This window comes from Triticum dicoccoides, chromosome 3A (genome assembly GCF_002162155.2).
Source record: "Triticum dicoccoides isolate Atlit2015 ecotype Zavitan chromosome 3A, WEW_v2.0, whole genome shotgun sequence".
Classification (NCBI taxonomy): domain Eukaryota; kingdom Viridiplantae; phylum Streptophyta; class Magnoliopsida; order Poales; family Poaceae; genus Triticum; species Triticum dicoccoides.
In genome coordinates this window covers 170,899,791-170,913,426 of record NC_041384.1, presented here as the reverse complement: position 1 = coordinate 170,913,426, position 13,636 = coordinate 170,899,791, and the positions used below count along the sequence as shown (strand labels likewise).

General features: G+C 41.9%; 1 long non-coding RNA gene across 2 annotated transcripts; it reads right to left on the bottom strand.

Moving 5' to 3' along the window:
* Positions 1-1,467: 1,467 nt before the first annotated feature.
* On the bottom strand, positions 1,468-3,893 carry LOC119267740. Of its 2 annotated transcripts, none has more exons than XR_005132578.1 (3): positions 3,680-3,893; positions 2,115-2,320; positions 1,468-1,982 (listed from the first exon to the last, which is right to left on the bottom strand). It is a non-coding gene; the product is annotated as an uncharacterized LOC119267740 (long non-coding RNA). The 2 variants fall into 2 exon arrangements; XR_005132577.1 differs by having other exon boundaries at positions 2,119-2,320.
* Between the last annotated feature and the right edge of the window lie 9,743 nt (positions 3,894-13,636).

Below are 13,636 nucleotides of genomic sequence, written 5' to 3'. Positions count from 1 at the left end.
CGCCTCACTCCCTTCTTTCCAATCCCACTTTGCCATGTCAGCGTGTAACTAAATTCAGCCTGTAAGTGCCTGTACGTCTAGCATTACTGTGTGTGTATGGTGGAGAAGAGGAAGAACGAGGTTTTTTAGGAGGGAAGGATGGTGTGTTAGGAAGATGTGGGCCGTCGCTTTATGATTTGGAAGGACATGTGAGAGATTAGTAATCCTGGAAAATCAGGTGCCTTCAGTTTAGGAAGTTGATCCTGAGTATTTTTTGTCATTGTGCATGATTCGTGTAGTTTTTGTATTCATTGCCTAATATTTATGAAGATTATTGTCTTATGATTGATTCATTTTCATGATTTGACTACAAAATATTTATGAAGATTACCGTCTTCTGATTGATTCTTATCCGTGAATTGATTACCAATTTTTTTGGAGTATATATTGGTGATCGTGAAAAAAATAGCAAGCAAACTAAGAGGAGAGAATGAGTATGACAAAGAAATAAAGTATCGTTTTGATTTAGAATTATGTATGTTGGTTTTGTTTTGTGCAACGTTCGTTTAAATTACTAAAGAAATCTAGAGGAAACCAAAAGAGAGGGGGCATGGGGAGGAAAAAACCCAGGAGGAGGTGAGGCAAACCTAGAAACTCTCCTTTAATAGTAGTGATTATTCATGTTAATTGTGCTAGTCATTAGAGTCAGAGTGTAGCTCAGCTGATTCCAGTCTAGTTTAGGTGTGAATTGCACACCGAAATCAAAAGTCACCATTGGGCTATTCTCATTGTAATCAGTCTCTGGATTGTTATATTATTGGTAGAAGATTAGTTTTAGTTATGTTGCTTCTCCATAAAAATTTTCCATATCGATAATTATGTTCATTCTCTGTGATTTTTTTCATATCAATGACTGAGGGGCGAATACCGACCATGATGTCTTACTCAGCGATCGCTCCTGTTCCACTCAGTGATACAGGTGTCGCGCTCTGGCGAGGGTGTTGGACCGGGCTCAAGCAGCACTAGTTGTTGCTTGCTTGCATGTCGTTCGCTAGCTGGTGTCTTTTTTTATTCTAATGCTTTGAAGGAGAATAGAGGAAGATGCAAATTTGAAAAACAATTCAGGATTTTTAAAAATACACATGAATTTATATAATAAAAATGAAACAAAAAAGATTAATAAAAGAGAAAATGAAACAACCCTGTGGAAAAGGTAATGCCGGCAAAAATATATATAGAAAAACCCATACACGAAAGGTTCTAAAACCTTTCCAAAACTGATGGACAAAAGACACATTAAAAAGGCGACAATCAGCCAAACATGGTGCAGGTTTTTTTTTTTTTTGAGAAACACATGGTGCAGGTGGGAAACACTTTATTCAGCGCCTTTAGCCCCGGATTGCTCCTATAACCTCTGGCGGGCTGGCTAAATGGTGTTCTCTTTGTAAACTTTGCTCGTTATTTTTTATATGGTGGCGCTCGCTCCTCTGAAGAAAAAATTGTTGTTCAATGAACAATATCGACTAGTGGTATTTTCACCAGAACTAAAAAATAAATGTACATTCAAAAAATGTTCATGGATTATTAAAATGTTCACGAATTTTTTTAAATAAAATTTAAGATATTCCATGGATTTAGAAAAGTCCAAGAATTATTGATGAATTAAAAAAAGGGTATGTCTATGTTACATCTAATCTGTCCCCACTTGTTGACAAACAATACGCGTGGTTGCTCCCCGATCACCTCGTGTCGACCAGTTTGTTTGTTGTGTGGGCAGCCCATCCCTTCCAGCCCAACAACCCCCGCAACCTGCCCTTGTTTTTGTTGGGCTTTTTGTTTGTTTGTTCTTGTTTGTTTGAGAAGGAAAAGGCCACATGTGTACACAGACCTGGGCCTCGTTAGTAGAAAAACATATTGAAGTAGTTTTCTTTGTCAACGAGTACCTTGTCCCTTTGCTCTTTTAAAACACTCATTTCCTGCTTCCTCTCTTGTCTTTTCTGCAACTATACAAATAAATGAAGTTTTTGTCAGAGAATTCAACTTATGAAAATCAAAGAGGAGAAAAATAAAAATACAAGAAAAAGGAAAACAAACACAAAAAGGAAAAGAGTAGCTTCCTGTAGTTTAGAACATACTTACGATTGTTCTCAAGCCATCAAGCAACATGCCGTCTGATGCATCACTTTCTGTCAAATCAACTATAGTTTACGTAGCTTGTGAACAAATGCCACGAGATGTTTGCTCCTGCTGGTCAGTCATGCTGTCATTCCCTGAGTCATGTTGTTGATTATTGTTGTTCAACTCCAACTGGTCAGAATTTGTATCTTTGCTTGCAAAGCTCCTGTTTAAAAAAAGACACGAACATTTGCACCAAAAACATGAGCACCAACAAAAAAGGTAAATCTCTTACAGTGATAGGGAAAATGAAAATCGTAAACCAAACATGAGGACAGCAAAAACCACTGAGTCTACGTCGAAAAGCTATTGTGTACATTGAAAAAAAAACATGAAGGAACAACTTGCAAAAACCACTGACTCTATGTCGAAAAGCTATTGTGTACATTATAAACATTCTTACGGACATTTTTGTACACTCTGCTTTGTTCAGGCAACTTGAGGCGTTATGCATATTCAAGCATTTTTCATACGCGTTGTGCACATTCAGATAATTCTCTGGGGCAGAGAGAAAACATTAACCATTAAATTAAGAAAAAACTTGCTTTTGTCTCACTGAAGTTGGTTATCAAAAAAATTGAGAATGTGTCCCTCTACTAAAAGCTACACTACTACTGGGAAACAAAAACCTTGAGGACACATCGCCCTCTCATGCACGACACAGATACACATGTTAATCACTGAACATACAGACTGAAAAATGAAAAAAAATGAAAAAAGCCTAAATCCAACAATCTCAATCACTGAGCTTACGTACTCAAAAATGTATGCTCTCTCTGAAAATAAACATCCTGGAAATCCCACATTCCGAATCCAACTAAAAAATGTGTGCTAAACATCCTGAATCCCACACTCTAAACTTGCAGATCAAAAATGAAAAATAAAACATCGTGAATCCCAAATTCTAAAAACTAACAGATTCAGAATGTGTGGTATGCTCTGCAAAACACTCTGAATTCAGCGTGTTGGATTCTGCATTTCAGTAAAACACTATGAATTCTGTTTTTATACCCTAGAGATGTGAACAATAACTTAATTTACAGTCTAAAGTCTGAAAACTTACAGATCAAATCAAAAACAGCCTGCTTAACCTCATTGTCATCAACTAACACCCCTCCCCCCAGCACAATAATGGGCAGACAAAAAACAACTACCAGAAGCTAAGCTGAATTCATTAGTGTAGATGCTAGCTTCAACACACAGTATAATTTGTTTGTTGCTGACTCTAGACAAAACACCGACAACAAAAATCGACGTATATGGCTCCTGCCATTCATTGTTGGCTGAGGCAACAACCTCCTGTAGCCGAAGCTCCATGGCTCCCCCTCGCGTATCCCCTACCCCACCCCTATACAACCGGCTTACAAAACACCTGGGTGGTTTCCTACACATGACATGAACAGAGATCTATCCAACAACAAAACAAGTTTGCTCCTGACTCCTCGCAAACACAGCTGACGAAATGGCAACGGGCAAAATTAAGCTATGTAGGTGAACGAGGGGGGAGAGGAGCCGGCCTTATTACCTTGACCGGACCGTCCGGCGCAGAGCTCGTGGGCGGTGCCCATAGCTGGGGCGCTTGTCCGCCGCGGACTGCTTGGTGAAGGTGCGGATGCCGCGGTCCTCGTCGGGCGCGCAGGGTTGGACGACGAGGACGACCACCGTGGGAACGGCAGATGCGGAGTGTTTCACCCCCGTCTTTTCTCCCTTCTCTTGTCTCCCACAGCAGAGCCACACAAATAACGGTGGGTGGATATTTGGAGGGAAACAAAGATCTGGTACTCTTCTTTTGGAAAACATGCAGAAAGACCCCTGTAAAAGAAAAAACATGCAGCTGCACCATAAAAAGTGGTAGGTTGTTAAGTTAAAAAAACATATTTGACATTTCAATAAAAGGAAACCTTTAGAAGGCTACCTATTTGTGAGTCAACCGATAACCTGCAAAAAAACTGGTTGCTCAGTTGTATGCAAAAAAATCATGTGCCGAGATTGCAAAAAAATACGGGTAGCCTATAGTTATGTAAAAAATTCTACCCCAAATGCAACAATCAAAGACCCGACTTGCATGTGTGTTGGTAAAACAATCTTCAGCAAATACGACTACACACAAAACACCGCTTGCGAAAGTGGCATCAAGCAAAAGACCCTGGTTGCAAGTCAAGGGTTGACTTGCAAGTGGGAACAAAACAAGGAACCCGGTTGCAAAGTTGAGGGTTCGCTTTGCAAGTGGCATGAAAGAAAAACTACAGGCGCACAGTTGCGAGTTGACGGTTGAAGTGGAATGAAAGAAAGAACCCAGATGCAAGTTGAGAGCCGACTTGCAAGTGTCATCAAACAAAAAAGACCCAATTGCAAAGTCGAGGGTTCAATTCCAAGTGGAATGAAAAAGATAAAATACGGGGCGACAGTTGCGAGTCGATGGTGGACTTGCAACTAGGGCAACTACAAAACTACTGTAGGGGAACGTAGTAATTTCAAAAAAATTCCTACGCACACGCAAGATCATGGTGATGCATAGTAACGAGAGGGGAGAGTGTTGTCTACGTACCCTCGTAGACCGAAGCGGAAGCGTTGACGCAACATAGAGGAAGTAGTCGTACGTCTTCCCGGTTCAACCGATCCAAGCACCGTTACTCCGGCACCTCCGAGTTTTTGGCACACGTTCAGCTCGATGACGCTCCCCGGGCTCCGATCCAGCAAAGCTTCGGGGAAGAGTTCCGTCAGCACGACGGCGTGGTGACGATCTTGATGTTCAACCGTCGCAGGGCTTCGCCTAAGCACCGCTACAATATGACCGAGGTGTAATATCGTGGAAGGGGGCACCGCACACGGCTAAGGAACGATCACGAAGATCAACTTCTGTCTAGAGGTGTCCCCCTGCCCCCATATATAAAGGAGCAAGGGAGGAGGAGGCCGGCCCTAGGAGGGGGCGCGCCAAGTGTGGAGTCCTACTAGGACTCCCTAGTCCTAGTAGGATTCCACCTCCCATATGGAATAGGAAAATAGGAAGGGAAAAGGAGAAGGAAGGAAGGGGGCGCCCCCTTTCCCTAGTCCAATTCGGACCAGACCAAGGGGAGGGGTGCGGCCACCCTTGAGGCCCTTTTTCTTCTTTCCCGTATGGCCCAATAAGGCCCAATACGTATTCCCGTAACTCTCCGGTACTCTAAAAAAATACCCGAATCACTCGAAACCTTTCCGATGTCCGAATATAGTCGTCCAATATATCGATCTTTACGTCTCGACCATTTCGAGACTCCTCGTCATGTCCCCGATCTCATCCGGGACTCCGAACTCCTTCGGTACATCAAAACTCATAAACTCATAATATAACTGTCATCGAAATCTTAAGCGTGCGGACCCTACGGTTTGAGAACAATGTAGACATGACCGAGACACGTCTCCGGTCAATAACCAATAGCGGAACCTGGATGCTCATATTGGCTCCTACATATTCTACGAAGATCTTTTATCGGTCAGACCGCATAACAACATACGTTGTTCCCTTTGTCATCGGTATGTTACTTGCCCGGGATTCGATCGTCGGTATCTCAATACCTAGTTCAATCTCGTTACCGGCAAGTCTCTTTACTCGTTCCGTAATACATCATCTCACAACTAACTCATTAGTTGCAGTGCTTGCAAGGCTTATGTGATGTGCATTACCGAGAGGGCCCAGAGATACCTCTCCGACAATCGGAGTGACAAATTCTAATCTTGAAATACGCCAACCCAACATGTACCTTTGGAGACACCTGTAGAGCACCTTTATAATCACCCAGTTACGTTGTGATGTTTGGTAGCACACAAAGTGTTCCTCCGGCAAACGGGAGTTGCATAATCTCATAGTCATAGGAACATGTATAAGTCATGAAGAAAGCAATAGCAACATACTAAACGATCGGGTGCTAAGCTAATGGAATGGGTCATGTCAATCAGATCATTCACCTAATGATGTGATCCCGTTAATCAAATAACAACTCTTTGTCCATGGTTAGGAAACATAACCATCTTTGATTAACAAGCTAGTTAAGTAGAGGCATACTAGTGACACTCTGTTTGTCTATGTATTCACACATGTATTATGTTTCCAGTTAATACAATTCTAGCATGAATAATAAACATTTATCATGGTATAAGGAAATAAATAATAACTTTATTATTGCCTCTAGGGCATATTTCCTTCAGTCTCCCACTTGCACTAGAGTCAATAATCTAGATCACATCGCCATGTGATTTAACATCAATAGTTCACATCATCATGTGATTAACACCCATAGTTCACATCATCATGTGACCAACACTCAAAGGGTTTACTAGAGTCAATAATCTAGTTCACATCTCTATGTGATTAACACCCAAAGAGTACTAAGATGTGATCATGTTTTGCTTGTGAGAGAAGTTTAGTCAATGGGTCTGCCACATTCAGATCCGTATGTATTTTGCAAACTTCTATGTCAACAATGCTCTGCACAGAGCTACTCTAGCTAATTGCTCCCACTTTCAATATGTATCCAGATTGAGACTTAGAGTCATTTGGATTAGTGTCAAAACTTGCATCGACGTAACTCTTTACGACGAACCTTTTTGTCACCTCCATAATCGAGAAACATATCCTTATTCCACTAAGGATAATTTTGACCGCTGTCCAGTGATCTACTCCTAGATCACTATTGTACTCCCTTGCTAAACACAGTGTAGGGTATACAATAGATCTGGTACACAGCATGGCATACTTTATAGAACCTATGGCTGAGGCATAGGGAATGACATTCATTCTCTTTCTATCTTCTGCTGTGGTCGGGCTTTGAGTCTTACTCAATTTCACACCTTGTAATACATGCAAGAACTCTTTCTTTGACTGTTCCATTTTGAACTACTTCAAAATCTTGTCAAGGTATGTACTCATTGAAAATTTTATCAAGCATCTTGATCTATCTCTATAGATCTTGATGCTCAATGTGTAAGCAGCTTCACCGAGGTCTTTCTTTGAAAAACTCTTATTCAAGTATCCCTTTATGCTATCCAGAAATTCTATATCATTTCCAATCAGTAATATGTCATCCACATATAATATCAGAAATGCTACAGAGCTCCCACTCACTTTCTTATAAATACAGGCTTCTCCAAAAGTCTGTATAAAACCAAATGCTTTGATCACACTATCAAAGCACTTATTCCAACTCCGAGAGGCTTGCACCAGTCCATAAATGGATCGCTGGAGCTTGCATACTTTGTTAGCTCCTTTGGATCGACAAAACCTTCTGGTTGCATCATATACAACTCTTCTTTCAGAAATCCATTCAGGAATGCAGTTTTGACATCCATCTACCAAATTTCATAATCATAAAATGCGGCAATTGCTAACATGATTCGGACAGATTTAAGCATCGCTATGGGTGAGAAGGTCTCATCGTAGTCAACCCCTTGAACTTGCTGAAAACCTTTTGCGACAAGTCGAGCTTTGTAGACAGTAACATTACCGTCAGCGTCAGTCTTCTTCTTGAAGATCCATTTATTCTCAATTGCTTGCCGATCATTGGGCAAGTCAACCAAAGTCCATACTTTGTTCTCATACATGGATCCCATCTCAGATTTCATGGCTTCAAGCCATTTTGCGGAATCTGGGCTCACCATCGCTTCTTCATAGTTCGTAGGTTCATCATGATCTAGTAGCATGACTTCCAGAACAGGATTACCGTACCACTCTGGCGCGGATCTTACTCTGGTTGATCTACGAGGTTCAGTAGTATCTTTTTCTGAAGTTTCATGATCATTATCATTAGCTTCCTCACTAATTGGTGTAGGTGTCATAGAAACAGGTTTCTGTGATGTACTACTTTCGAATAAGGGAGTAGGTACAGTTACCTCGTCAAGTTCTACTTTCCTCCCACTCACTTCTTTCGAGAGAAACTCCTTCTCCAGAAAGTTTCCGAATTTAGCAACAAAAGTCTTGCCTTCAGATCTGTGATAGAAGGTGTATCCAATAGTTTCATTTGGATATCCTATGAAGACACATTTCTCCGATTTGGGTTCGAGCTTATCAGGTTAAAGCTTTTTCACATAAGCATCACAGCCCCAAACTTTCAGAAATGACAACTTTGGTTTCTTGCTAAACCACAATTCATATAGTGTCGTCTCAACGGATTTAGATGGTGCCCTATTTAACGTGAATGCAGCTGTCTCTAATGCATAACCCCAAAACGATAGTGGTAAATCGGTAAGAAACATCATAGATTGTACTATATCCAATAAAGTACGTTTATGATGTTCGGACACACCATTATGCTGTGGTGTTCCAAGTGGCATGAATTTGTGAAACTATTCCACATTGTTTTAATTGAAGACCAAACTCGTAACTCAAATATTTGTCTCCGCGATTAATTCGTGGAAACTTTATTTTCTTGTCACGATGATTTTCCACTTCACTTTGAAATTCTTTGAACTTTTCAAATGTTTCAGACTTATGTTTCATCAAGTAGATATACCCATATCTGCTCAAATCATCTATGAAGGTCAGAAAATAATGATACCTGCTGCAAGCCTTAATATTCATCGGACCACATACATCAGTATGTATGATTTCCAACAAATCTGTTGCTTGCTTCATTGTTCCGGAGAACGGCGTTTTAGTCATCTTGCCCATAAGGCATGGTTCGCAAGCATCAAGTGATTCATAATCAAGTGATTCCAAAAGCCCATCAGCATGGAGTTTCTTCATGCGCTTTACACCAATATGACCTAAACGGCAGTGCCACAAATAAGTTGCACTATCATTATTAACTTTGCATCTTTTGGTTTCAATATTATGAATATGTGTATCATTATGATCGAGATCCAACGAACCATTTTCATTGGGTGTGTAACCATATAAGGTTTTATTCATGTAAACAGAACAACAATTTATTCTCTTACTTAAATGAATAACCGTATTGCAATAAACATGATCAAATCATATTCATGCTCAACACCAAATAACATTTATTTAGGTTCCACACTAATCCCGAAAGTATAGGGAGTGTGCGATGATGATCATATCAATCTTGGAACCACTTCCAACTCTCATCGTCACTTCACCCTTAACTAGTCTCTGTTCATTCTGCAACTCCCGTTTCGAGTTACTAATCTTAGCAACTGAACTAGTATCAAATACTGAGGGGTTGCTATAAACACTAGTAAAGTACACATCAATAACATGTATATCAAATATACTTATGTTCACTTTGCCATCCTTCTTATCTGCCAATCACTTGGGGTAGTTCCGCTTCCAGTGACCAGTCCCTTTGCAGTAGAAACACTTAGTCTCAGGCTTAGGACCAGACTTGGGCTTCTTCACTTGAGCAGCAACTTGCTTGTTGTTCTTCTTGAAGTTGCCCTTCTTCCCTCTGCCCTTTTCTTGAAACTAGTGGTCTTGTCTACCATCAACACTTGATGTTTTTCTCGATTTCTACCTTCATCAATTTCCGCATTACGAAGAGCTTGGGAATCGTTTCCGTTATCCCTTGCATATCATAGTTCATCACGAAGTTCTACTAACTTGGTGATGGTGACTAGAGAATTCTATCAATCACTATCTTATCTGGAAGATTAACTCCCACTTGATTCAAGCGATTGTAGTACTCAGACAATCTGAGCACATGCTCACTAGTTGAGAGATTCTCCTCCATCTTTTAGCTATAGAACTTGTTGGAGACTTCATATCTCTCAACTTGGGTATTTGCTTGAAATATTAACTTCAACTCCTGGAACATCTCATATGCTCCATGACGTTCAAAACGTCTTTGAAGTCCCAATTCTAAGCCATTAAGCATGGTGCACTAAACTATCAAGTAGTCATCATATTGAGCTAGCCAAACGTTCATAACGTCTGCATCTGCTCCTGCAATAGGTCCGTCACCTAGCGGTGCATCAAGGACATAATTCTTCTGCGCAGCAATGAGGATAAACCTCAGATCACGGATCCAATCCGCATCATTGCTACTAACATCTTTCAACACAATTTTCTCTAGGAACATATCAAAATAAACACAGGGAAGCAACAACGCGAGCTATTGATCTACAACATAATTTGCAAAATACTACCAGGACTAAGTTCATGATAAATTTAAGTTCAATTAATCATATTACTTAAGAGCTCCCAGACATCCCTCTAATCCTCTAAGTGATTACGTGATCCAAATTAACTAAACCATGTCCGATCATCACGTGAGATGGAATAGTTTCATTGGTGAACATCGCTATGTTGATCATATCTGCTATATGATTCACGCTCGACCTTTCGGTCTCCGTGTTCCGAGGCCATATCTGTATATGCTTGACTCGTCAAGTATAACCTGAGTATTCTGTGTGTGCAACTGTTTTGCACCCGTTGTATTTGAACGTAGAGCCTATCACACCCGACCATCATGTGGTGTCTCGGCACGAAGAACTTTCGCAACGGTGCATACTCAGGGAGAACACTTCTTGATAATCAGTGAGAGATCATCTTATAATGCTACCGTCAATCAAAGCAAGATAAGATGCATAAAAGATAAACATCACATGCAATCAATATAAGTGATATGATATGGCCATCATCATCTTGTGCTTGTGATCTCCATCTTCGAAGCACCGTCATGATCACCATCGTCACGGCGCAACACCTTGATCTCCATCGTAGCATCGTTGTCGTCTCGCCAATCTTATGCTTCCACGACTATCGCTACCGCTTAGTGATAAAGTAAAGCATTACAACGCGATTGCATTGCATACAATAAAGCGACAACCATATGGCTCCTGCCAGTTGCCGATAACTCGGTTACAAAACATTATCATCTCATACAATAAAATTTAGCATCATGTCTTGACCATATCACATCACAACATGCCCTGCAAAAACAAGTTAGACGTCCTCTACTTTGTTGTTGCAAGTTTTACGTGGCTGCTACGGGCTTAAGCAAGAACCAATCTTACCTACGCATCAAAACCACAACGATAGTTTGTCAAGTTGGTGCTGTTTTAACCTTCGCAAGGACCGGGCGTAGCCACACTCGGTTCAACTAAAGTTGGAGAAACTGTCACCCGCTAGCCACCTTTGTGCAAAGCACGTCGGGAGAACCGGTCTCGCGTAAGCGTACGCGTAATGTCGGTCCGGGCCGCTTCATCCAACAATACCGCCGAACCAAAGTATGACATGCTGGTAAGCAGTATGACTTATATCGCCCACAACTCACTTGTGTTCTACTCGTGCATATAACATCAACACAAAAAACCTAGGCTCGGATGCTACTGTTGGGGAACGTAGTAATTTCAAAAAATTTCCTACGCACACGCAAGATCATGGTGATGCATAGCAATGAGAGGGGAGAGTGTTGTCTACGTATCCTCGTAGACCGAAGCGGAAGCGTTGACGCAACATAGAGGAAGTAGTCGTACGTCTTCCCGGTTCAACCGATCCAAGCACCGTTACTCCGGCACCTCCGAGTTCTTGGCACACGTTCAGCTCGATGACGCTCCCCGGGCTCCAATCCAGCAAAGGTTCGGGGAAGAGTTCCGTCAGCACGACGGCGTGGTGACGATCTTGATGTTCAACCGTCGCAGGGCTTCGCCTAAGCACCGCTACAATATGACCGAGGTGTAATATCGTGGAAGGGGGCCCCCCACACGGCTAAGGAACGATCACGAAGATCAACTTGTGTCTAGAGGTGCCCCCCTACCCCCGTATATAAAGGAGCAAGGGAGGAGGAGGCCGGTCCTAGGAGGAGGCGCGCCAAGTGTGGAGTCCTACTAGGACTCCCTAGTCCTAGTAGGATTCCACCTCCCATATGGAATAGGAAAAGAGGAAGGGAAAAGGAGAAGGAAGGAAGGGGGCGCCCCCTTTCCCTAGTCCAATTCGGACCAGACCAAGGGGAGGGGTGCGGCCATCCTTGAGGCCCTTTTTCTTCTTTCCTGTATGGCCCAATAAGGCCCAATACGTATTCTCGTAACTCTCCGGTACTCCGAAAAATACCCGAATCACTCGGAACCTTTCCGATGTCCGAATATAGTCGTCCAATATATCGATCTTTACGTCTCGACCATTTCGAGACTCCTCGTCATGTACCCGATCTCATCCGGGACTCCGAACTCCTTCGGTACATGAAAAGTCATAAACTCATAATATAACTGTCATCGAAACCTTAAGTGTGCGGACCCTACGGTTTGAGAACAATGTAGACATGACCGAGACACGTCTCCGATCAATAACCAATAGCGGAACCTGGATGCTCATATTGGCTCCTACATATTCTACGAAGATCTTTTATCGGTCAGACTGCATAACAACATACGTTGTTCCCTTTGTCATCGGTATGTTACTTGCCCGAGATTCGATCGTCGGTATCTCAATACCTAGTTCAATCTCGTTATCGGCAAGTCTCTTTACTCGTTCTGTAATACATCATCTCACAACTAACTCATTAGTTGCAGTGCTTGCAAGGCTTATGTGATGTGCATTACCGAGAGGGCCCAGAGATACCTCTCTGACAATCGGAGTGACAAATCCTAATCTCGAAATACGCCAACCCAACATGTACCTTTGGAGACACCTGTAGAGCACCTTTATAATCACCCAGTTACGTTGTGACGTTTGGTAGCACACAAAGTGTTCCTCCGGCAAACGGGAGTTGCATAATCTCATAGTCATAGGAACATGTATAAGTCATGAAGAAAGCAATAACAACATACTAAACGATCGGGTGCTAAGCTAATGGAATGGGTCATGTCAATCAGATCATTCACCTAATGATGTGATTCCGTTAATCAAATAACAACTCTTTGTCCATGGTTAGGAAACATAACCATCTTTGATTAATGAGCTAGTCAAGTAGAGGCATACTAGTGACACTCTGTTTGTCTATGTATTCACACATGTATTATGTTTCCGGTTAATACAATTCTAGTATGAATAATAAACATTTATCATGGTATAAGGAAATAAATAATAACTTTATTATTGCCTCTAGGGCATATTTCCTTCAACTACATCCCCGAGTTGCGAGCACTTGGTTGACTTGCAACTTGGGCGATTACAAACTCATTGCTCGAGTTGCGAGCTGCGGTGGACTTGCAAATGCGATGAATACAAACTACATCCCCTCGACCTGCGAGTCGAAGGTGGACTTAAAACTAGGCCGACAGAAACCCCTAGTTGCAGGTCGAGGGTCTAATTGCAACTACCATGAAACAAGAACAAACGACAACACCCCTCGAGTTGCGAGTCAAGGGTGGACTTGCAACTACAAAACTACACCCCTCGAGTTGTGAGTCGAGGGTGGACTTGCAGCTAGGGTAACTACAAAACTACACCCCCGAGTTGCGAGTTGAGGGTGGACTCGCAACTAGAGCAACTACAAAACTATATCACCAAGTTGCGAGTACATGGCTTGCAACTAGGGTGATTACAAACTACATCCCTCGAGTTGCAAGTCGGGGGGTGGACTTGCAACTGGGGTGAAAACCAAAACAA